This window comes from Schistocerca gregaria, chromosome X (assembly GCF_023897955.1).
Source record: "Schistocerca gregaria isolate iqSchGreg1 chromosome X, iqSchGreg1.2, whole genome shotgun sequence".
In the NCBI taxonomy this organism is placed as follows: Eukaryota; Metazoa; Arthropoda; class Insecta; order Orthoptera; family Acrididae; genus Schistocerca; species Schistocerca gregaria.
Genome location: NC_064931.1, coordinates 616603250 through 616628872, shown reverse-complemented (window position 1 = coordinate 616628872; position 25623 = coordinate 616603250). Strand labels below are relative to the sequence as shown.

Here is a 25623-nt window from a genome sequence, read left to right as displayed (position 1 = left end):
TTTATTCATTAATTGAATAACTGCAAACAATTTTGCCCATTTAAACGTTATTGATTACAGAAAGCTGCAAGTTCTCAAGTAGTAGTTTGGTTGGATTATATCGTATTTCGATTACACAGACTATAAAATTCCTAGTGAGCGTAGGTTTTGTCACACTGTAAAAAGTTTCTGATGTAGTCGTGGGACAGAGCTTAAGGTATGGTATCGTACAAGCTCACTCTCACCATTTTAATGTAGCTTAGTCTACTAGCATCTAAGAAGCACTGTAACATTAACAATAAAGTCGGAAGACACTAGAACTCAGTTTTTGTTTCCTGTCCTAGAATATGACCAAGTACAAATTACTCCCACAGATTATAAAATACCACATATCATTGCAGACTGTTGCACATTCTAGTGAAAGTTTGACAGTCTAGCAATCACACGTCTAAGTCCAACGGTGACACTCGGGAAGATTTGTAAGCTAGACTACGCAGCTCTTGCCTTAAGCGGTTTATTGAAATCTAGAAAGGGGTCCAGAGTCTTAGCACTGCGCTACCAGCACAGGTCGTAGGAAGCGACGTCTTAGTAGAGTGACCGGCTACCACTGGCTGGGCCGTGAAAACATTAAAGAACATGTTTGTGAACCTAACTGTGAGGGCTTACAAGGATAAAAATCTGGCTGTCGGTGCAACAAACTTAATGTAACCGGACTTTGAGGAAACTATCGCGGAATTTTCCGTTGTGTTACGGGAGCAAGAGTTGAGGTTGAGTGCTGAAATGCTCTGTACAGAAGTTTTTGGTGGCTGTAAGACTTGTAATGGCAGAATTAATGGATGCCCTGGCGAAAAAGGTGCACGTGACAGATTTTGTGAAAGGGGCTTTTTTTATTATTTGTTTTCACTGAAGAGGACTGGTCGCTCTCATATTAAAGATGCCAGTGAAGCACAAATATAGTAAAAGCTCTCACGAATCTCATAGCTCCTAACCCAATTGATGAAATTATCCAAAACCAAGCACTTATTGATCAACAGCGTGAAACTGACTTCGAGCGCACTGAAAAGATAAACTCATAGACACAGTTAACGAACAGGCCGATAATTTTAACTTATGTTGTGAATATGATGATAACAGCTCTGAAAAGTTAAGTGAATTGAAATGCAAAAGACTGCATGTTTTGCACCAATAAAGAGATAATCCTTTCAGACCCTCGAGGTTTTACAATTCATCTTGTCGTTACCCAACAGGTAGCCATACAATCAACTGATAAGAAAAGTACAAGAGAAGATTCTCACTACACGAATTGGCCTCTACCACCCGAAATGGAAAGTGAAAGATATTAGGTAAGAAGCAATTTCATGCCATGGCAGAAATGAATTTTTTGGAGTGAACATATGTAGCAGTAGTTATGCAGTTTAGAACTAGAAATGAGTGTAGCGTAGTGAAAGTTTTCTGTGATTTGTAGTCTGGTGTCCTAGTAGAACTTCTTAGTTTCGTGTTTATTTTGAACCTCAGGAAGGGTGAAACAACAAGAGATGGATGGATCTGTATGGCTAAACATTTATCGCTTACGTTGTACCCATTGCAGTTTGTTTTGTTGTAGTAAGACATGTAGTTAGATTAAGAAGCATATGTCAATATTTTGTGTTATACTGCTGAAGGAATGAGTAAAGCGACACTCATGACGTCTCGCAATGGCAGATTAATTGTGGCTAATGCACCACAATGTTTCCGGTAGTTTTGTGAGAAAAAGTAACGTTATAGATAAATTTTGTGTTAATTCTTGTACATTTATCCATGTAACTTTGGCAAAGGACTCACAGTTGCGCAGAATGAAGAAGCTATTATAGGCAACACTAGATACGTTCAGAACGGATGAATATATCGAGATGCGAGCTTTGGTAAATTATAATGGGCAGTTCACTAATTTTATGATGTTCGCAACTAATTTTTAAAAATTTATAGCTTACCAATGTTGTTTTTTTAATGAAATTATATAGACTTTCTGTGATATTGGAAAGAGCCTTCAACGAGCGCCCGTCGTTATGAGAACAGGTCATACAGAGAACTGCCCTAATGAACCACTTTACTCACAAGGTAACGGTCAAATCTGACATGTAGAAACTTGCCCTGAAATTTTTTATACAGGAGAAGTACACCGACACAGACACAATGACAGAATTTAAGCTGCTAATTTTTAAAAATGTTGAAAGTTGTCAAATTCTTAGCTCACCATGTGTCTGGAAAAATGTACACCCTTACCGTAGCTGTAGCAGGCAGCACATATGCAACACGGCACGCACATATCCTTCACTGACGGCACATCGGTAAAGAGATAACATGGCACAATGCGATCGTAATTGGTAAAGCGAATTTCAGTTTCCATTGATAGTTTCACTAATACAGTTGTTCAGTTACTACTCGCTGAAATTTACAACTCATTTAATATACATAATAATCAGAAGTTGCCTTTGCAGTATCGCTAAGTGTTAATAATGGAGATAAACATGAATTTGCATAATTTCAACGTGCTGGGTAATAGGGGACAACAACTCGTTTTAGATTGTGATGCAAAAAGAGACAGCCAGAATTGTAGCTTGTTAACGAATATTAGTTGGGAAGGTACACATACGTATCTACGTTATTTACTGCCATTTTGGATGGACATTTTGCTTGACAAACATTGGTTGCTTTGAGAATGAGCATAGCCCGAAACCGGCCACCGACAAAATAAATACTCATTTAGTTGCAACAATGGCTACATCATTTGCACCATAAAAATGAATTAATTTTCTATGTGTTTTCTTCGTAATAGCTTCTGTCTTTGTGTAGATTCCAGAGTTTCGCAGTAATGTGGTATCCAATTAATGTTTTCAACCTCGCAAAGATAAAATAAGAAGAACGTGGTATGTAGTCGAAATAACTTCTTCTCCTGACGACCTGCATATGTGTTACTTATTATTTAATTTCTAGGTCATACATTCCATTTCGTTAGAAATTGTGTAAACAGTAGAAGAATCCAGAAAGAACTCGAACGATTCCGTGAATTCCGGTTCGAACGATGATTGCTGTACTAATTGAAGTCCACAACAAAAATAAGGTACCTTCCTGGCTCAAGGAAAACGTGTATAATAAAAGTTTTCAGAAAGAAAAGCCTGTAAAATTTTTGGTTAAACAAAGGAGGGAGAAAAAGCTTAAACTTGAGCTGTCTGCAAAGGCGGTTTCGTTTCGTAAAACCTGAAAATGAATTTTATAAATGGAAGGAAGATTTATACGCGGTAAGAAATAAGCACCAAAATGAAACTCACAAAAATCTGAAAGAAAAACTAATTGAAAAATCTGGAACTTCTCGAGGGAGTCAGTGCACCGTTACCGAGGTATACCTGCCAGACTAGGCCCTCTGATTTGCAAATGAGCTGAACATCACTGATTTCAAGGCTCTTCGGCCTGGTTAAACACAGGCAGAAAATTATACGGAAAAGGAAGTCGCAATTTTACAAAATTTACTTCAAGTAAATGTGTAGAGGAGATGTCATTAATACGTACCGGTAGTGCTATAGACAAATTCTTAGCTTCCTGTTACCCCTAAAACTTTGTGTATAAAGCCAGCCAGTCAGGTTTCCTGTAAGAACTGCATGCAAATCACACATTATCATTTTGAGAAAAAAATACAGTCGCTTGTCCAGTCGATGAATGCTAAGACACATTCGTAAACAACAAATCCAGAGATAAGTATCAGTGAATTACTGTTTCCGCAGATTTATATCTATCTTCAAGAACCTCAAGGCAAATTATGGCCGAAAAAGACTGATTAGTGGCAAAAATCATGTAATCGCTGTCGCAAAATCTGGGAGAATGAGAGGGAATAACTTTCCCTACTACATCCAAAATGTCTTCTTACTAGTTGCAGAAAATAATTCATTGCTTTTGGTGGACTCTGCGCTTGGACATATCGACCCCTTTGTCTTTAGGAGAATTACGAAAAGATTGTTAGTATAATTCAGATTCCACGCAGAACTAGCAATCCATTTCATTATGATTGACCCCTGACTTTGAGCTCATATCCTGGTTACATCGTCTGACAAACATCGATGAGTTGTACCTTGCCGCGAATTTTGGAAATGTCTACTTTTATTTCATGTACGAATATTACACTTTAGTTAAAAGGGGGGCGAAATACGATGTAATATTTGAGAGAAAGAGTGCTTTTTTGAGCATTTTTTGGTGAGTCTGAGCTTTGAGGAGTCATAGAAATCAGACTGTAATTAGGAGAAACATTTCCTTTGCACAGTTTAAAGATACAAACTTGTTACATTTACATGAGAATTTTCGTTATCTTCTGGTTGGTCACTTCATCGTTATAATGTCAGACGCAGGATGCTGACATTGAGCACACCGTTGTAGCTATTGCGGCACAGAAAGCACGGGCGCAGAGCTTGAACTTTCGTTGATTACAGTGTATATCGTTATTAATGAATACTCCCCGTGTTTGTCAGTTATGAGTCTGTAAAGCAGTTGCTTTATTAACTGCAACATATATGAGGCTGTGGTGGAGCATAGTTGCTACACCAGCGCGCTGCCATTGTTGTAAGGTGTGATGAGCGCCTATTTACTAGCAAAGAATGGTAAACTTTGTACTAGTATTCCAATACAGCATTGTCGCGTTCAGTTGTAGATGCGAGTAGAGTGAAATAACATCGGTAGAGCACTTGATCGCGAAAGGCAAAGGTCGCGGGTTCGAGTGTCGGTCCGTCACAAAGTTTTAATCTGCCAGGAAGTTACACATCTGCAGCAGTGTATCTATCGATATGAACTGCAAGTTACTCAAAAATAATTATTTGACACATTTTCTGGTATGGTTTAAGAGCTTAAAATTCGCGCGTGTGTACATTGGCCTTCGCGCTATGCGGCGCTACGCCCTCTTGTCACGGCTGCAGCTGCTTATTCGCCGATTCCCGCACTAAGCGCTGTTATAAGTGGTTCTTCGTGCGGTAAAATTGAGTAGTTTAACGTTTTTTAAATACTTGCAGTGCTTCATAGCAGCTAATATTTTGAGAGTGCATTTCTTTCGGTGTATTCTTCGTGTGTGAAAAATTTCACAATAGGTTTCGACATGTCCGATCGGACCATTCCCTTGTCAGCAACGATACGCATGTTTATTATTATGACTGCATCAGATGCTCAAAATGTTGACATTTACAATTGATTAGTGCTCGAAATGTCGACCTTCAGCGATTCCGGGAGGGTAATACTGCACGTTAAATTCCGTCTGGACTTATCGCAGCGGGAGTCGTTTATGTTTCCTTTTACACCTCTTGTTTTCAGTTTTCCCACATACAAAAGCCCAGAAGTATTAGGTATAGTGAGCCGGCCGGTGTGTCCGAGCGGTTCTAGGCGTTTCAGTCTGGAACCGCACTACCGCTACGGTAGCACGTTCGAATCCTGTCTTGGGCATGGATGTGTGTGATGTCCTTAGGTTAGTTAGGTTTAAGTAGTTCTACGTTCTAGGGGACTGCTCAGAGCCATTTGAACCATTAGGTATAGTCAGCGTGCAAGACATTTTGTGTTCTTCCTGTTACTCTTTCTAAGCAAAAATATTTGCCTATGTGTCTTAAAGTTCCTTTTCACATATGTAATCGTTGATGCTGTAACAACCTGAAGGTCAGTAATTTCCTCGTCTACGTTAACTGTTTCGAAAAGTTCGGGTCTGCTAATTGCTAAGAGACCGAAAAAGTTGCCTGTTTAGAACAATCTCACGCTAATCCGTGTGTGGCAGCATTTTCAGTCGCGTGACTCTCCCATCCTATAGCTGACTGAAGTCTTTCTCTGCTTGTCATTTTCTAAATGTCCGCCACTACAGGTCATCAGACAAATTTTGCCAGTTACAAGTTTCGCCTGCTTTCACTGCTTTCACTGCGAATCCAAGAATTTAATGAATTGCAATCTTTTCTGCCTGAACATTAGCTAAAGCAGTAATTCTTTGAAGCTGTAAATTGATCGCGACCATTCTTATTATGTGTCATCGTTATATTCTTTATCAGCTAAACCTCCGTCGTAGTTGTGTAGATCGATAACACATAGGAGCATCTGCTGACCCTGCACCACTTGGTTATGAGTTCGGTACATAAAGTTCACCAAGGGATATACTCATGGACTGCTGAACTGATGTATATACAAGTGTTACATAATTTGAATAGATAATTCGTTTTTAAGTATGCTATTTATGGCAGTCGTCTTTCTGCCTATGTGATAAGGATATCGACGGAAGTTGCAAATTGGGAGGACGGCTAGCCAGAAATGAAACTGTGAAGCGGACCACCTAAATAAAACAAGGAAGCTATACGTTTCTTACAGCAGCATACTCGCAGCCTCGGTCGATAGTTGAGCAAGAACGGCAACAACGCTTCCAGACTGCGGCCTTTCTTCTCCCTCTTTTAACGTCCCGTCGACGGCAACGGCCGCAGTAAAGACGTCTGCGGGAGCAATTCATGGCTTCAAGCTCTCTGCGTTTGTTTTGCCTCGCTTCTTACATTTAAGCGCTCAATTCTATCACGACGTAAGATTTCCGGTTGTTCCGACACGTGCCATTCACTTCACGCAGCGCCGCGTTACGGAATATAAGCGAAATTCAAATGAAAGCGATGTATTTGGAACAGCATATGTTCCATTTTATTATCAAATCACGTTGACGTTTGGTCAATAATCTCACCCGTCACGTAACAACCGAGATAGCTTCTGTCCACTTCAACGTCAAATAACTTCAATGAAATCCTTCAAAACTTGAAGTATACATAAACGGGGAAATATACACTATGTGATCAAAAATATCCTGGCACTTGGCTGAAAATAACTTACAAATTCGTGGCGCCCTCCGTCGGTAACGCTGGAATTCAGTAGGGTGTTGGCCCACCCTCACCTTTGATGATACTTGCCACTCTCGCAGGCGTATGTTCAATCAGGTGCTGGAAGGTTTCTTGGGGAATGGCAGCCCATTCTTCACGGAGTGCTGCACTGAGGAGAGGTATCGATGTCGCTCGGTGAGGCCTGGCACGAAGTTGGCATTCCAAAATATCCCAAAGGTGTTCTATAGGATTCAGGTCAGGACTCTGTGCAGGCCAGTCCATTACAGGGATGTTAATGTCGTGTTACCACTCCGCCACAGGCCGTGCATTATGAACCCGATCGTGTTGAAAGATGCAATCGTCATCCCTGAATCACTCTTCAACAGTGAGATGCAAGAAGGTGCTTACAATATCAATAACGTAGGCCTGTGCTGTGATAGTGACACGCTAAAAAACAAGGGTTGCAAACCCCTGCATGAAAAACACGACCACACCACAACACCAACGCCTCCAAATTTTACTGTTGGCACTGCACACGCTGGCAGATGACGATCACCAGGCATTCGCCATACCCACACCCCGCCATCGGATCGTCAAATCGTGAACCGTGATTCGTCACTCCGCACAATGTTGTCCCACTGTTCACCCGTCCAATGTTTACGCTACTTACATCAAGCGAGACGTCCTTTGGCATTTACCAGCGTGATGTGTGGCTTATGAGCAGCTGCTCGACCATGAAATCCAAGTTTTCTCATCTCCCGCCTAACTGTCATGCTGCTTGCAGTGGATCGTGATGCACTTTGGAATTCCTGTGTGATGGTGTGGACAGATGTCTGCCTATTACACATTACGACCCTTTTCAACTGTCGATGGTCTCTGTCAGTCAACCGATGAGGTCGGCCTGTACGCTTTTATGCTGTGCGTGTCCCATCATGTTTCCACTTCACTAGCACATCGGAAAATCTGGACCTAGGGTGTTTAGGAGTGTGCGTGCAGACGTATGACACATGTGACACCCAATCACCTGACCACATTCGAAGTCCGTGAGTTCCGCGGAGCGCCCCATACTGCTCTCTCACGAGGTCTAATGACTACTGAGGTCGCTGATATGGAGTATCTGGTAGTAGTTGGCAGCACAATGCACCTAATATGAAAAACGTATGTCTTTGGGGGTTTCCGGATACTTTTGATCACATAGTGTAGGTTATTTTTTGTGGTAATTGAACGCCACAATGCTTTGTTATCACTATACTTCTTCGATGTGATTACTGGAACCTGGTTACGAACTCAGTCGGTCAGTTTCCCAGACACGTATGGTTTAAAGTGAGATTGAAATCACGCTGAAATTTGTTTTCTGCACATTCGTATTGCGTGTGAAATAGCGCCAATCAATTAAATGTAGCTCTCATGTGACTTGTAGTCATATAGAAGACACGCTTAAAGACACAAAGCTATGAAACGGTACATGGAAGAAGATTGATTTTCTAACTTATCCGAAAGGTGTTCCATTGCGTTCAGGTCGGGATTTTGGGCAGGCCACGCGATTTCAGGAATTTTACGTCCACAAACCATTGCCTCACAGATGCTGCTTTATGGCAGGCTGCATTGTCATGCTGATACAAACCACCATCAACTCCGAAGTCTTCCTCTATTGTACTCAGTACACAGTGCTGTAAAATGTTTTTGTATCTTTTCGCATTTAGCCCTCTCTTAAGAGCATTAAGAGGAACATAACCTAATCACGAAAAACGTACCCACACCGAAACTCCACCTCCTCCGTACTTTACTGTTCGCACTGCTTGCATGTATAGGGTGATCCATCACTCCCAGCCACTCGTTTCCCGTCGTTCACTGTCCATAGGGGTCGCTCTTTCCACTGCCTCAAACGTCGCTTATTACTGACAACAGGAATGCATGGCTTATGAGGAGCTGCTCGTACATTGTGCCCCGTTCTTTTCTAAATCCCCATCCACATTCATTGTGCTATGTGGACTGCTGGTAGCACTTTGTCTTTCACCGATGATCCCCTCCTCTGATTTTACACGAATTTTTACAACCACCGTTCTCAAAGCTCGACGATTCCTGTTGGTCAGTACTTGAGATCTGACTGGGCTTGATTTAGTTTTGTTTATTCTTTCGTTTTCCCACTTCACAATCATATCGCCAACGGTCGACTTCTACAGCTTTAGGAAGGCTGATGGATTTGTTACTCAGCTGACATTCAATGACTCGCCCACGTTCTAAGTCACTGAGCTCTCATGACCCACCCACTCTGCTGTTATTGCTTCTCTACTGACAACACAATACTCCCTCCCTCCTTTTGTACCTGCGGGTCCGCCTCTTGTGACAGCTAGTGGTCAATTCCGCATTACGTATGGGATCTCTTTGTACAGGTGATGTACCTGTGGCTTGTGGATGATTTACGGCTGTGACACATTCGCTTATATAGCTTTTAGAAAATCGCATTTAACTTTTGCTACACATACAGGATTTGAAATGCAACCCATTGCGGTGTTGTTGACATAATCAGCTTTCACTTGATACTTCATACACTGTTGGTAAAATGAAATAACTTATATAAGTTATCCTACGACTTATCTTAGAAAATAGATTAAGGAAAGGCAAACCTACGTTTCTAGCGTTTGTAAGGAGGTGGTAGGGGTCATATACAGGGAGCAAAAGGCTATTTACAATTTGTACAGAAACTAGATGATATATTGCGCAAGCACTAAAGGAAACAAAAGAAAAATTCGGAGTAGGAATTATAATCCATGAAGAAGAAATAAAAACTTTGAGGTTCGCCGATGACATTCTAATTCTCTCAGAAACAGCAAAGGACTTGGAAGAGCAGTTGAAGGGAATGGATAGTGTCTTGAAAGGAGGATATAAGATGAACGTCAACAAAAGCAAAACGAGGATAATGGAATGTACTCGAATTAAGTCGGGTGATGCTGAGGGAATTAGATTAGAAAATGAGACGCTTGAAGTAGAAAATGAGTTTTGCTATTTGGGGAGCAAAATAACTGATGATGGTCGAAGTAGAGAGGATATAAAATGTAGACTGGCAATGGCAAGGAAAGCGTTTCTGAAGAAGAGAAATTTGTTAACATCGAGTATTGATTTAAGAGCCAGGAATGGTTTCTGAAAATATTTTTTATTGGAGTGTAGCCGTGTATGGAAGTGAAACGTGGACTATAAATAGTTTAGACAAGAAGAGAATAGAACCTTTCGAAATGTGGTGCTACAGAAGGATGCTGAAGATAGATGGGTACATCACATAACTAATGAGGAGGTACTGAATAGCATTGGAGAGAAGAGAAATTTGTGGCACAACTTGACTAGAAGAAGGGATCGGTTGGTAGGGCATATTGTTTGGCATCAAGGTATCACCAATTTAGTATTAGAGGGCAGCGTGGAGGGTAAAAATTGTAGAGGGAGACCAAGAGATGAATACACTAAACAGATTCAGAAGGATGTAGGTTGAAGTAGGTACTGGGAGATGAAGAAGCTTCCACAGGATAGAGTAGCATGGAGAGCTGCATCAAACCAGTCTCTGGACTGAAGACCACAACAACAATGAATATGAAAGTGGGCCGCCGGCCGGAGTGGCCGAGCGGTTCTAGGCGCTACAGTCAGGAACCGCGCGTCTGCTACGGTTTTTTTGAAAGTGGGGCGGAAAATATTTACAATAATACAAGCGGACGATTGACCCTTGTTAATGTACATCACAGAACATGCTGGAAATGCCCACCGTTGATGTCGATGCAGCGCTGTGCTCGATTTATAAAACTGTGGGAGACACATAGTGGCTCTGCCTGAACGGTAGCAGCAATAGTGTTTTCACTGTTCTGCTGCAGCGCTTTCAGTGTGTGAGGACACTTTGATTTGTCTCACAGGTAAAAATCACAGGGAGAGAGTTTGGGCGTTCGCGGTGGACAAGAGATTCTATTGTCTCTGCTGATTGTCCTTTCCTCACCGAATACATCATGACAAGGCTGCAAGGCGGTGTGTGCTGTTGCTCCATCTTGCTGAAATATCTATATAGTCGTTCGGCTTTTGCGAGTTGATGCACGCTTGAATAAAACAGCTTGCGGACAAACAGATTAGTATTAACAGTTCGGTGAGAGAATCGTGTTACGATGTAGACACCAGACATTGCGCACCATACACCAGTCCTGAGTTTATGCAGTGGCTCTTCAAAGTACTGATGGGGAATTTTCGGTGCATAGTGGCGCATGTTCTGTGAGTTCACATACCCTGATTAGCTGAACCAAGACACATCTGTAGAAATGAAAATCCGACAAACCAAAAATCCTGATTCCACTTCACTCAGAAACTACCGGCAGAAGTCAGCAACCAGAAGTTCGTCTGGACGCTTTAACTCATATGCAACAGTAAATGTACAAGCATACAGATGCAGGTCCTTTTTAATAATCTTCCCCAACGACTCTCTCCTAATTTCCACTTGCACATATAAATGATGTTGATGATTTGGTTGATTTTTTTCTGGGCTTTCCTTCATATGTGCTCCAACAACTTCCAGATAGTTACGGTTTTTATTCGCTGCAGAACCCGTTTAGTGCTATTTCACCACAAAGTTTTCCACTGCAGACTTTGACGGAGGTTTTGACGAATAATGCTCCGCATGAACTCGCGTTGATTTATCGTGAGCATTCAACTCGTCACTAAACACGTACTAAAAATGTCTTGTGGTGACCCATAAGAAGGCCACTGTAACTGTGGCGGAGACGTTGATTTCTCCAACACAGTTTTTTACATTATGCCGTGATACCATGCTTAGAAAACTTTTATGTCAACTGACTCTGGCCATGGAAGCCTACGCAATTACATTATACATTTTCTCCTTTTAAGGTTAGAGCTTATTATCTGCCCATTCTTGTCAAAAGAGATCTGCAAGTGTGTAAATATCTATAATTCAGTGAGGTGACAAAAATCATGGGACACCTCCTAATATCGCGACGGACCTCCTTTTGCCTCGCGAAGTGTAACAACTCGACATGGTGTCGTTGGAAAACACGTGCAGAAATATTGATTTATGCTGCCTCTACAAGCGTCTATAATTGCGAAAATGTCACCAGTGCAGGATTTTGTGCAAGAACTGACCCCTCGATTGTGTCCCATAAATGTTTGATGGTACTTATATCGGTCGACCTAGGTGGCCAAACCATTTGCTCAAATTCTCCAGAATGTTCTTCAAACCAATTGTGAACAATTGTGGCCCTGTGACATGGGGCACTGTTATTAGCAAAACGTGAAGTACATGAATGACTGCAAATCTTCTCCAAGTAGCTGAACATAGACATTTAAAGTCAACTATTGGTTCAGTTGGATCAGGGGACAGGGTCTATTCCGCGTAAACACAGCCCACACCATTGTGGAGCCACCAGCACCTTGCATAGTGCCTTGTTGGGTCCATAGCTCGTGGGATCTGCATCACATTTCAACCCTACCATCGGTTCTTACCAACTGAAACCGGGTCTCATCTGACCTGGCCACGATTTTACAATCGTCTAGGATCCAGATCCAACTGATGTGGTCACGAGCCCAGGAGAGGCGCTGCAGTCGATGTCGTGCCATTAGCAAAGTCACTTGCGTCAGTCGTCTGCTGCCATAGCCCATTAACGTCAAATTTCGGGACACTGTCATAGCGGACACGTTGGTCGTACGTCCCACATTCATGTCTGTGGTTATTTCACTCGTTGTTGCTTGTCTGTTAGCACCGACAACCCTACACAACAGACGCTAGTAGTGGAACAAGCTTTATTGTGGTGCATTTTGTTAGTGCAGTTTGCCTACATCTGGGGCAGGTATGCACTCAGGGGCAAATGTATTGTTCTCCTTTGATTGACAGGTACTTAACCTATTCTTCTCCTTTGATTGACAGCTCCTTAACCTGCTAAAAGGATCCTTCCTTTTGATTGACAGGCACTTAAACTGTTGTTCCCCTATCCCCTCCCACTCCCCTCCCCCCTCAGGAAACCATGCTGTTACAGGTACACTTTTAGATCTGAGTTACTGGAATAGCCCCTCTCACTCTTATCAATTTGATTGACTACTTACTTAAATTAATCAATTAATTAACCTCTCCCCCTATGGTAAACCCCCTTCCTTCCCACCCTCCCTCCTGGAAATTGGTGGGAAAAAGTTTCAGTTGATCAGTCATTTGGAAGGAATTCGATTGTAGTGTATGGAATATTGTTTAAACAATTTAGACAATGTATATAATATTTTTAGTTATTTATGGCAGTGTATGGAATATAGTTTATATATATGAAGAAGTTTTCAGGAAATTGATCACCACCCTCACAACCCCATCCCCACCCCCCTTGCCACCTGCCCTCTCCCCCTCCCCATCTCTACATGGAAAATGGTGGTTCTGCGGTGGAGAGGAAGGATCACACAAAGGGGAAATTCAATGGTATATATGTATTCTTTTATAAAAGAATCAGTTTGCGGGACTATAAACGCCGGCTTCAATCTATCCGCACGAACGTTCGTGGCAACCTAGTGAGAGCATTGGACACGTTACAACGGTTGGGTTTTGTTAACAACACTCATCTGGCCTAGCGACCACGCTATTTAATACAGATTTTACCGATGCCAAAGGCAATAGCACACAGAGTGCAGGCGGCGTTCGGCTACTTTGTAAGTGCGAGTCTTATCTTCAAAGTCCGCTACGACACGCTGACACTTCCTTCTCGAGACATCGGCCTCGGCCTTGTAACGTCCAAGCGAGAGCAGCTGCCCTTTATGTAAGTTCGATAGTTAAATCGTGGATCCGCGGCCGAACCGGATTATCGGGAAGCCTGGTTGATGAACTGGTCCCTCCCCACCGAGTGGCACCCACTGCAGTAACCCATATCTTCCTCTCTCTCACTTATTACGACCTTTTTCATCGAATACAGTTACGTCCATACCGACTTGGCTAGTACCAGTAACCCTACCGCACGTTATGTTTACCGCCTAATGACGAGAAATCATACTCTGAATGTTATGGAAAGCCGATACCCTGCGATCTAACGGCCCGTGGTTTGGCGTTCTGTGCACCATATCCTCTTCAACACGAACGCTCGTGCGACGTGGTATCTGGTTCTTTATAGAAAATACATGACAAAACTTTGTCGACATGCCCTCAGCATGACAGATTCTTCGCTATGCCGTCGTTGTCACACGCTTGATACGGACGAACATCGACTTTTTGTGTGTGTGTGTAAAATCTTATTGGACTTAACTGCTAAGGTCATCAGTCCCTAAGCTTACACACTACTTAACCTAAATTATCCTAAGGACAAACACACACACACCCATGCCCGAGGGAGGACTCGAACCTCCTCGGGGGCCAGCTGCACACGAACATCGACTGAAGTGTCAATCTTCTGCAGAGGTATTGCTGCTGACCCAGGAAATGCTTGTCTTTCTTCTACATACGGCTTCCCAAGCCATTACACCGAAGACACTTCTGTTCCCAGATGAGACTTATTTCCCACGTAAGAAGACTAACGAAGTGAACAGCATAAAAGCACTATGGAGCTCTTATTTATTGCACGAAGGCAACAAGAGTGTTCTTGATTTTTGGAAATTCCTGAAAGATCGCCCTACTTTTCTCGTGCACCATCCGCGATACCGACTGTACTATGACAACTTTTTGGGTAGTGCTTTCTTCGATCCCCCCTGCAGCTGGGGTGTCCCAGATATGAGGAGGAGATTTCAGTATGATTGCGTAATTCCAGGACTCGGTCCATTGTATCGGCAAAATGGAATATTCATCGCGAAGACGTGCCCAGAACATGCCTGACTTCCTTGGATTCTGAGTGAGTCTACCCAGCAGTTGTCGGGGCGCAGATGCCATTTTGTTTGTTCTGCCAGGAGGGTGTTTTTTAATTCCATTTATGTTTTGCTTGTTACTGGTGCTATTATTTTTCGCCTGGAGGGCGTCCTGTGTGATCCAAAAACGAAAAAAGGGGTACGATACATGCTTTAAAAAAGTTATGTTGAAAAAGTATACTTATTTACATTTCAAGAAGTATTTTATTATTTTCGAACAACAGAGATTTTTATAAAATAAATAAATAGCACAAAAAAGAATGTAGGGTCATATCTCAAAAAAATGAGTAGCGTCTATTTAAAAAAGGGAGTAGCGTCTAAAAAAATACCGTGTAGAAGGTCGAAGGTTCGTATCTCGCCGAATACATCAATTTTTTTATTTTTTTTAAAATAATAGAAAGACTGTGTATTATTTTTATTCTGTTAATTGGTTAAATGGTTCTTATTTCTGATAGTTTGCCAGGTCACTTTCAATATCGTATTGCATTTTTTATTAGCTCTTAATTTTCTTTCTCCCAATTTTTTTTCGTTTGGAATCTGCTAATGTCGCCTACAATCTGCAACCAAGTGCCAACCACAACTTCTCATCGATTGGTAAGACAGCATCCCATGTGGCCAGTGTTAGGATAGTTTCAGGTAACCAGTGATAGTGAAAAATTACAGTCTGCTTTGACCGCTAAAACTGAAATATTTGCACGGAGGATAGCCATGCAAAGAAACATACTATGTATTTTTTCTATCTTGAGTTTGCTCGTAGAGGTTAGCCTTATAGATAGTGAACACAGCAATCGAGACTTTAGTTCTGCCGCAGATTGATGATCGCTGTTTTCTCAGCTACATCGTACATCACGAGGTTGTGGTCAGGTTCAGATATGGGTTAAGTACAGGGCTACAAAACCCGTCGTCTGCCGCAGTACTTCCATTGACCATTCAAAATCAGCTGTCGACAGACCATCTCGCATTTCCGTCATACTTGTCGACGGTTGCTTCCAACATTACTCCGCGTTGTACTCGTACATTAACAGCGTTTGTGACGTGGCCCGCGGTGTTTTGTGTCGTCTATGAAGGAGCGGCGGCCGGCAGCGGATGTGGCAACACTGTAGCGGCAAGAGATAAACGACAACAATCAAGTAATTTTAATCGTTCGACGACAGTCCTTTCAGTAGAATGCATTGTAGAGAATTTACAGGAATATCCATGTCAAAACGAGAGTCACAATGATTTTGATGAGTACAGTGATTCATTTGTGGACAATTTGAGTGAAATCAGGATGGAAACAGTCCCTCCCTGAAGAGTTTCAAGAAATGTCAACAATGAAAAGTTTTGTATTGCGATGCTTATGTAACTACATTTAAAAGAAAGCGTACTTTTGTTTCATTATATACTCTAATTGTTGGTCAGTGGCCTCATTTTTTTCCGCAAAGAGACTCGCGTAATTCACTGTGGCGCGCTCGATATAATTAAGAGCGCACGGAGACGCGTTGTCTCTTCATTACGGAGTGGAAAGGGTTAACGTCCCCTCCGCCAGTTCCGGCGCGGCAAGTCGACTTCCGATTAGGATTCGATCACTCGTTCTTTCGCTTTCCAGGCACGCGCTTAACGGCTAGATCACCAGGCCCGACTGCTTGATGCGTATCTTGCATAACACGTTGACTAAACATTTCGCGGTCGATTTCCGAGTACGTAACTTGTCTGGCTGTCCTCTACTCGATGCTTCCACTAACGTGTAACTGCAGTAGCACCTGACAAACGCCATTCACGACGGCCAGCTATTTACTTCAAATGTCATGAAGAAGTCGCTCATTCTACGAACGATCCTCTGTCCATGCAACCACTATCGTTGTGGTACTATAATTATTTATATCTCACATGTTACTTAGACTGTCTTTGAATTCCAAGTCAGTTTCACGCTTCCGCAATTTTTGCGCACTCTAATGTAAATATCCCTTCTTAACGTTTATCTGACTACCCGACTTTTATCCAGAGCCACTTTTGCCCCATAACTTGTCATCTCATCTGATGCCAACAAACTGAACTATGTTGTAAAATCATGATGCTCGATGCACTGAGCGCCTGCATTTTATCTGTACTTTTGTACTTTTGATATGAACGAACCATCCTCCCATGGTATGATAGTATTTGACAAACTGGTGATAATTTAAAATCGAAATTAGACGAAAATAATAAAAATTATTATTATTAGTATAACACCTTTTAGCGGTTTTAAGGCATATTTTCTGACTCTTTATTGGAACGGACGGATTCAACTATTGACCATAGGAGACACTAAGCAAAACAAGTGTTAGCTGTAGTGAAATATGAAAATGTGGAACAACTGAAGCATGAAACTTTTTGGACGTCTGCCACTTAAGTATGCTTCGTCTTCAGTAGCATACTAACGTAGCGTGTTTAACTTAACAGTAGTATTGTTAGTTCTGTCTGAATGAATTTAATACTAGCAAGAGGTAATTATAAAAGAAGTGTTGATCATTTCACATCTTATTCCAAGTCCCGTCTATTGATAACTTTCAAAGTGACGCTTGGAGTGTCACATAAAATGTCATATGACTGATACGTATTTTATGATATATCATCGAATTTACGTATCTTTGATTCAGGAGACAGTCAGATATTGCACGTAGCTCAGGCAATACAAGGAACAGTAAGTTTCATATTAATTAGACGTTTGTAGCATGTCACTTTCATGGTGTTGCAATCTTAGTGGCCAGTAGTGCATATAATGAATTTACACCAATTTAATTAATAACAGTTTCACTCTTAAACATAGGTGTCAACAGCAGTCTCGTGAAATTTATACCGTGCTTCACTGAAGACTGTGGACGTGAACTCCACTCCCAGATTCAGGACTAACGCCTACTTAATGGAGGGAAGGACACAAGAAATAAGGTTAAAGTCCCGTCAACGTCGATATCATCAGAGAAGGAGAAGCATCCAGGGCTTAACTACGTCATGGCCTCGCTTAAGAGCAATCACGGAAAACCGAACCTAGCGGCCGAGTGAGGATTTCGATTCCGCTCTAGTCTTTTAACCACTACGCCACCTCGCCAATGGTTGACGTCATGACTTGGCAGATTTCTATCTAAATAAAAGTAAGGATGTTTTATGCTTATGAATACCACACTGCATTGCGCTTTAGAAACAGCGCATAGAGTTGATTAGTTCAGAACGCGATGGTCAATCGACGGTATGTTCGTACGATTATCCTGCGTTAACGATTTCTTAAATGCGATATTTAAAACTTCGGCTTTATTTATCTTCTACTGCCACACCATAGCGGTCAACGAGTGACTGGATAGAAGCGTTAGACGCACTTAACTGTTTTACATAGGACAACCACTACCTGCCAAGACCGGAAGTCATACACGATGGCTCCCATCACCTTGAAACCAGGAGTAACTCCGCTGTTCCTCCCCAAAACATTTGAAGAATTTGACCTCTCCCCTGGTCGCCTCCATTCTCACCGACGTTGATCATCTTGGGTAGTACAGAACTAAAATTCATTACTTAACACAGTACGACGCCATTCATCACCATTCAATACTTCCCGGTCACTTAGTACTCCAAAGGCAGCCGTATGTATTGTGATCTTAACAGCAGCACGGAACGGTAATTCCCTAGTCAACTGAGCAAAGAAATATAAATCGTAGATACATCTACGTCTACATTTATACTCCGCAAACCACCCAACGGTGTGTGGCGGAGGGCGCCTTACGTGCCACTGTCATTGCCTCCCTTTCCTCTTCCAGTCGCGTATGGTTCGCGGGAAGAACGACTACCGGAAAGCCTATGTGCGTGCTCGAATCTCTCTAATTTTACATTCGTGATCTCCTCGGGAGGTATAAGTAGGGCCGAGTGGTTCTAGGCGCTACAGTCTGGAACCGCGCGACCGCTACGGTCGCAGTCGCAGTCGCAGGTTCGAATACTGCCTCGGGCATGGATGTGTGTGATATCCTTAGGTTAGTTAGGTTTAAGTAGTTCTACGTTCGAGGGAACTGAAGACCTCAGAAGTTAAGTCCCATAGTGCTCAGAGCCATTTGAACCATTTGATACCTCATCCAGAAACGCACCCTCTCGAAATCTGGACAGCAAGCTACACCGCGATGCAGAGCGCCTCTCTTGCAGAGTCTGCCACTTGCGTTTGCATAACATCTCCGTAACGCTATCACGCTTACCAAATAACCCTGTTACGAAACGCGCCGCTCTTCTTTGGATCTTCTCCATCTCCTCTGTCAACACGACCTGGTACGGATCCCACACTGATGAGCAATACTCAAGTATAGGTCGAACGAGTGTTTTGTAAGTCACCTCCTTTGTTGATGGACTACATTTTCTAAGGACTCTCCCAATGAATCTCAACCTGGTACCCGCCTTACCAACAATTAATTTTATATGATCATTTCACTTCAAATCGTTCCGCACGCATACTTCCAGATATTTTACAGAAGTAACTGCTACCAGTGTTTGTTCCGCTATCATATAATCATACAATAAAGGATCCTTCTTTCTATGTATTCACAATACATTCCATTTGTCTATGTTAAGGGTCAGTTGCCATTCCCTGCACCAAGTGCCTATACGCTGCAGATCTTCCTGTATTTCGCTGCCATTTTCTAATGCTGCAACTTCTCTGTATACTACAGAATCATCCGCGAAAGTGGCATGGAACTTCCGACACTATCTACTAGGTCATTTATATATATTGTGAAAAGCAATGGTCCCATAACACTTCCCTGTGGCACGCCAGAGGTTACTTTAACGTCTGTAGACGTCTCTCCATTGAGAACAACATGCTGTGTTCTGTTTACTAAAAACTCTTCAATCCAGCCACACAGCTGGTCTGATATTCCGTAGGCTCTTACTTTGTTTATCAGGCGACAGTGCGGAACTGTATCGAACGCCTGCCGGAAGTCAACATACTTGTAAGAAGACGACACTTCAGTTCTTTAATATGTATATGTGTTATGCACAAACTTTGTACAGGTTTATTTTTCAGTATGTGCATGTATTAGGGTTTCTTTTCCCTCATTCTCTCCTGAAGTGTCACTCTGTCAGTAGATACTGCAACCGGCCCAGAACGGTATAAACGACATTGGTTAGATGCTGGGGAACTGTACAACATCTAAGAGAGCGAGAAGTGTCTGACAATAGCATCGTTGCATGAAAACGCGTTTTAAGAATTACATTTGCTCATGAGTGAAATAGCTAACTGCGTGCATTTGTTAGTAGCAACGAAACTAGTCACACATCTCAAGTAAAAATAACAATTTTATTGTGGTATATGTGATTAATGCAAGTACGTGGACTTATATTCTAAGAAAAATAACAAGTGTGCTGATAATTTAAAGAGTGATATGTCAAAATAGTAATGAAATTCAGCAAAAATGTAGAGAATATACCACCCCATAAATGGAACATGAATAGATAGGTCTATACAAATAATTCATGTCCCAACTTTATAAATATGCCTTCCATTCTCTAGCCAGAGCCTGCAGTTCGAGTTGTGAATTTGAGTCTTTTCAGGGCAGTTGGTAGTTTAGCAGGGGGAATCTTGTTGAGAATATTAAGGAGAGGATTTGAAATTCTGGCGTTTGCCTTACAACTAAACTGCATAGCCATGGACTCCACAGGTGGTTAATACCATTGTTTTTGCAAAGCTACTCTCAGCACTGTAATGGTCTGTTAAGGAGGAGTACAAGTAATAACAAGCCGCCTAAGAGCGCCGAGAACAACGAACTGCCCACTGCAGTTACACAACTGTTTTATGTTGAAAGCGTTCCCATGCTGCAAGAAGAAATATATAAAGTAATGTATTCCACCTTCAAACGCCTGCTGGACGGAGGATGCATAATAACTTATCACGTACTTAACCTACCATTAACTCCACGACGATGTTCAATGCTAATCGATGTTTTAATAATGGAACAAGATGCGTAATATCACTGGAAAAAGAGGCATGTGGAATACTGGTCGTTTTTGTGTACCTGGGAAGTAGTCATTATTTATCTATTTATTTAGCGTATGGCGTATCTACAGAATCATACGATACATATAAATTAATATAATATTATGTACAAAAATCAGCAAATTTTGTTGCTAGCAAATATTAATACAGTTCATTCCAAATCTGTGAATTTCACACTGTAAGCTATACATAGATGTAAAATCATGCAATACTGAAAATATCAGACAGAGCAGGTCGGATATTTACAAACATCAAAGTAACTTAATCTTACTATCACAGTTGTGTGTCTAGGGAGCTTCTGACAGCCACGGACAAAGTATCGATGAAATCCTTCATGGTTCCTCCAAAATTTCTCGTTGGAAATTCGTATATGATCTGCGTTAGTGACTGTTATTTGATTCCACATTGGTTCACATGGCTCTGAGCACTATGGGACTCAACTGCTGTGGTCATCAGTCCCCTAGAACTTAGAACTACTTAAACCTAACTAACCTAAGGACATCACACACATCCATGCCCGAGGCAGGATTCGAACCTGCGACCGTAGCAGTCGCACGGTTCCGGACTGCGCGCCTAGAACCGCGAGACCACCGCGGCTGGCCGATTCCACATTGGCACTGGGAGTCATAAGCCATTTTCAACCAATGTAGAGTTTCTTTGGTTCGAGCGTGTGCATTTCTGATGCGATTAAGGGCACTCCTTATGTTTCTTGCGAGGTTCATTCCTGGAAGGAGCGGGGTGGGATTCATTCGTGCTCTTCACTCATGCACGTTTTAGCTGCTTTTTTCATTCGTTTTGTTGGTTGATGACTACCGGCTGTACTCCTGTTGTGCCGCCCACACTGGCTTCTGAGACTTTCATAGAGTTTTTTTTATAAGTTATTAAGTATTTCGTCGATATGTGAGTTTTCTGGGAAAGTTCTACCGTTTAATTTCTCTGTTTCATGAAATGTAGTCTGTTAGCGTCGAAGAGATGGAGGTGCTGTTGTAAGGTGGCTTAATTATTCGTGTCCATTCGCCATCCTACATATTAATGCATATTTTTATTCTCTAATAGTGCTCCCTAGGTTTATTAACATAATGAATGGGTAAGCGAGATGTCATTTTCATAATTCATATTATTACTTGAAAAATACGTACGTAATTCCACATGTTGCTTACAGTTAAGCTAGGAATTGAATTAGCTGTTCACTTCAGTTTGTGGGAAGCTGTATCTTTCCGTTTATTCGGCACAGCAGCCTAGCAGGAAGAGACGGCAGAGGGACACAACTCCCAAGCATTCGATCTTCGCCACAGCCAAATACGTGTAGCTTTCAGTGGTCTTCAGGGCCGTTCAGTAATGGCTCAGAGCACTATGAGACTTAACTGTTAAGGTCATCAGTCCCCTAGAACTTAGAACTACTTAAACCTAACTAACCTAAGGACATCACACACATCCATGCCCGAGGCAGGATTCGAACCTGCGGCCGTAGCGGTCGCGCGGTTCCAGACTGTAGCGCCTAGAACCGCTCGGACACTCCGGCTGGCTTCAGGCCCGTTACAGCCTCAATCCTCGCGCTTCTCCTGACTAGGAGCTGGTCATCTTAATGCGGCGGGAGGTAACTCACTGGGCGGCTTGAAAGCGCTCATTGAAGGATGCAGTGCCTATGTGGAGGAATGTCTGCTTTACTTAAAGAAAGCGGCGGTTGGATGTTTCCTTTGGGAGCGTCTACAATTTTCCAGATCTATTAAAAACTGTGATAAAATTAAGGTAATTAACTACAAAATTTGAGTTTTCTCTAAACATGAAGTTTAAAGTGTAACAGCTCATTCCTTTTTCAAAAATTAAATAAATTCTAGAGATTGATGCTCCTGTAAGAATGGTTTACACGCTGTGCAAAAGAATCTCTCATATGTATATGAAGAAAAATGTACTTATAGCAACAAATGCAGCCAATAGTAAGTAAAAAAATGATGAAATTTCACATCTAAAAAAATTATTTTGTGATGTTTTTTAACTTCCACTGCTATGGGCGTGAATCCTGAATCGTTCCTGGCCATGCTTACAAATTTTTATGAATTTATTTGTAAAAGTATAGATAGTGAAAATTAAAATGTCCTGTGGTGCCTCTCCTGCTCCAAGCCGGCCCGTTTGACGTCCTACCCCCGTAACTACCGCTCACACGCAGCGCTCTCACATCTGAGTACTGTAAGTTTATTTGGTGCGATGAGGCCAGCAATGCTTTTCCTTGGAATAGTTCAGGGAGCGCGGCATCGTTAACTTTACGGAGTTAACCGTTTCGATAACTGATGACCGCGCTTAGCTGTCTGATTTGCAGGATGCGTTGCATATGTGAATGGTGCTTATTCTTCCAAGTTCACTATTCATTAGCACTTTCTTATATGCTCTTCGCTTAACCATCGTCAATATTAATTATGCGATCCTAAAATTGGTACCAAGAGCGGAATTAAACACAACTGTTCTCTACCTTTGTATTCATTGCTATCTTGTTGAAGGTTTTCCCACCTGAATGCTCGTTATGGGAAATAAATAGCATCTTTTATAAGCGTGCACTTTCATTTAATAGTTAGATGCCTCTTAACTAAAATGTGCTGTCGAGTGGTAGTTAATCTGTGTATTTCATGCAAGACTGTTAACTTTTAAAGCTAGTCCTACCCTTTTAAATTTATACTTATTGAGACGTTATCCATTGTCCGACTTGTTTCACTACCTTTTAAAAGTTAGTTCGCATGATTGCACAGGGAGCTTCACTCTGTATCCCGATCACGGGGACTCTAATTTTGCATCTCATGGATACGCACACTGCAACCACAATCAATCCAGGTTCAAGCGAACATCCTTCCTATTAACATGGATGCTTCTCCCCACACAGGATAGCGATATTCAGCAGGCGGGTAAACAAGTGGCTGTATGACTGTTCTTAGGGTGCCAATAGTTGTTATTACCTCATTAGTTAGTCTGTTACACACCAGTAATTACCAACGAGGACTGAATTCATAGGTCAATGAAAAAATATTTCATTACTTTTAAGCTAGATAATGGTTTAATAGTAGGGTATTACAAGCACTGAAACCACATCTCACCACAGGTTTTCCCCCCCTAACCTTTACAAAAACTAGAAAACCAGAAAACCACGAGTAATTATAATGAAAAGTAATTTAATTTTTTAATCTGAATAAAGATTTTACTGAAGTATGAAAATAAAATCATCCCTTTGTTATGCAGGAATTTTGTGTCCAGTGCCTTACATTTTCATTCCCTTTTCTTCTTAAAATTTGTAATCTAGCTTATATTCCGATGAAGTGCACGTCGTACGTCTCTGTGATGTGACCAGCAGTACTTTCTCATCATATTAATATTCCAGCGGTCCTCATACCGTCTTACCATCGCTTTGATGTTTTCATGAAAGTGTTCTCTGTTTCTCACGGACATCAGTTAAATTTTCAGGTTCAAAAACAAGATGATTAATCAAAAAGTGAATGTTAAGGTTCATCGAACAGTCCAACTTCTTGAAATTTTCCTGTGTTTTAGCTGCAAGATAAATATAATATCGATCTTTTTTGATGCCTAAAATCTCTCCATGAACAATACTCAAGCCTTTCTCTCAGTCAAGTCATGTTTGATTCAGAATTCAATCTGAGCATCATTTTTCAAATTTAAGGCCCAATAACGACTTCGGTTTATTGGGAGAATTTTAGGAAAGGGTGGCTGATCTGTAAAGACGACTAGGACATTAGTGCGACGCATTGTTGAGTACTGTTCGAGTGTTTGGGATCGGCACCAGGTAGGACTAAAGGAAGACATCGAAGTAATTCAGAGGCTGGCTGCAGTTTGTTAGCGGTAGGTTCAAACAACACCCAAATAATACGGAGATGCTTCGGGAACTGCAGTGGGAATCACTAGAGGAAAGGCGATGTTCCTTTCGAGGAGCATAGAAAATTTATAGAAACTTCTTCTACTTCCGGGTGCTTCACTTTTTTATCGGGCAGTGTATATTATTTTTCTAGCAAGAGAACATCTTTCTCCGTTTTCTATATACTGGGTGATCAAAAAGACAGTGTAAATTTGAAAACTCAATAAACCACGTAATAATGTAGATAGAGAGGTAAAAATTGACACACATGCTTGGAATGACATGGGGTTTTATTAGAACCACCTCATATTGATAGACGCGTGAAAGATCTCTTGCGCGCGTCGTTTGGTGATGATCGTGTGCTCAGCCGCCACTTTCGTCATGCTTGGCCTCCCAGGTCCCCAGACCTCAGTCCGTGCGATTATTGGCTTTGGGGTTACCTGAAATCGCAAGTGTATCGTGATCGGCCGACATCTCTAGGGATGCTGAAAGACAACATCCGACGCCAATGCCTCACCATTACTCCAGACATGCTTTACAGTGCTGTTCACAACATTATTCCTCGACTACAGCTATTGTTGAGGAATGATGGTGGACATATTGAGCATTTCCTGTAAAGAATATCATCTTTGCTTTGTCTTAATTTGTTATGCTAATTATTGCTATTCTGATCAGATGAAGCGCCATCTGTCGGACATCTTTTGAACTTTTGTATTTTTTTGGTTCTAATAAAACCCCATGTCACTCCAAGCATGTGTGTCAATTTGTATCTCTCTATCCACATTGTTCCGTGGCTTATTCAGTTTTCAAATTTATTCTGACTTTTTGATCACCCTGTATAATTCATAGCCTTACAAAAAGAGAGAGATCCAAATAGAGACAGAGAGAGAGAGAGAGAGAGAGAGAGAGAGAGAGAGAGAGAAAGAGACAGAGAGACAGAGAGAGAAAAAGAGAGGATTGGAAGGGGATCTCAGTATGGTTCCTTTGGAGTGAACACGGCAGATATCTTTCCCCGATGCCAGTTTGTGTTGCGCCTCCAGTGACGTCGGACGTTAAACTTGTATCTTCCTTTTTCTTTTGGACAGAAGAACGCGAGAATAAAATTTAACCAAAGATCGTCA

The 25623-nt window shown here is 41.7% G+C and overlaps 1 protein-coding gene across 1 annotated transcript in view; it reads left to right on the top strand.

Annotated features, from left to right (window-relative positions):
* The window catches only part of LOC126298502 (facilitated trehalose transporter Tret1-2 homolog), a 282166-nt gene that overhangs the window by 88814 nt on the left and 167729 nt on the right, over positions 1-25623 (top strand). The window lies entirely within an intron of this gene.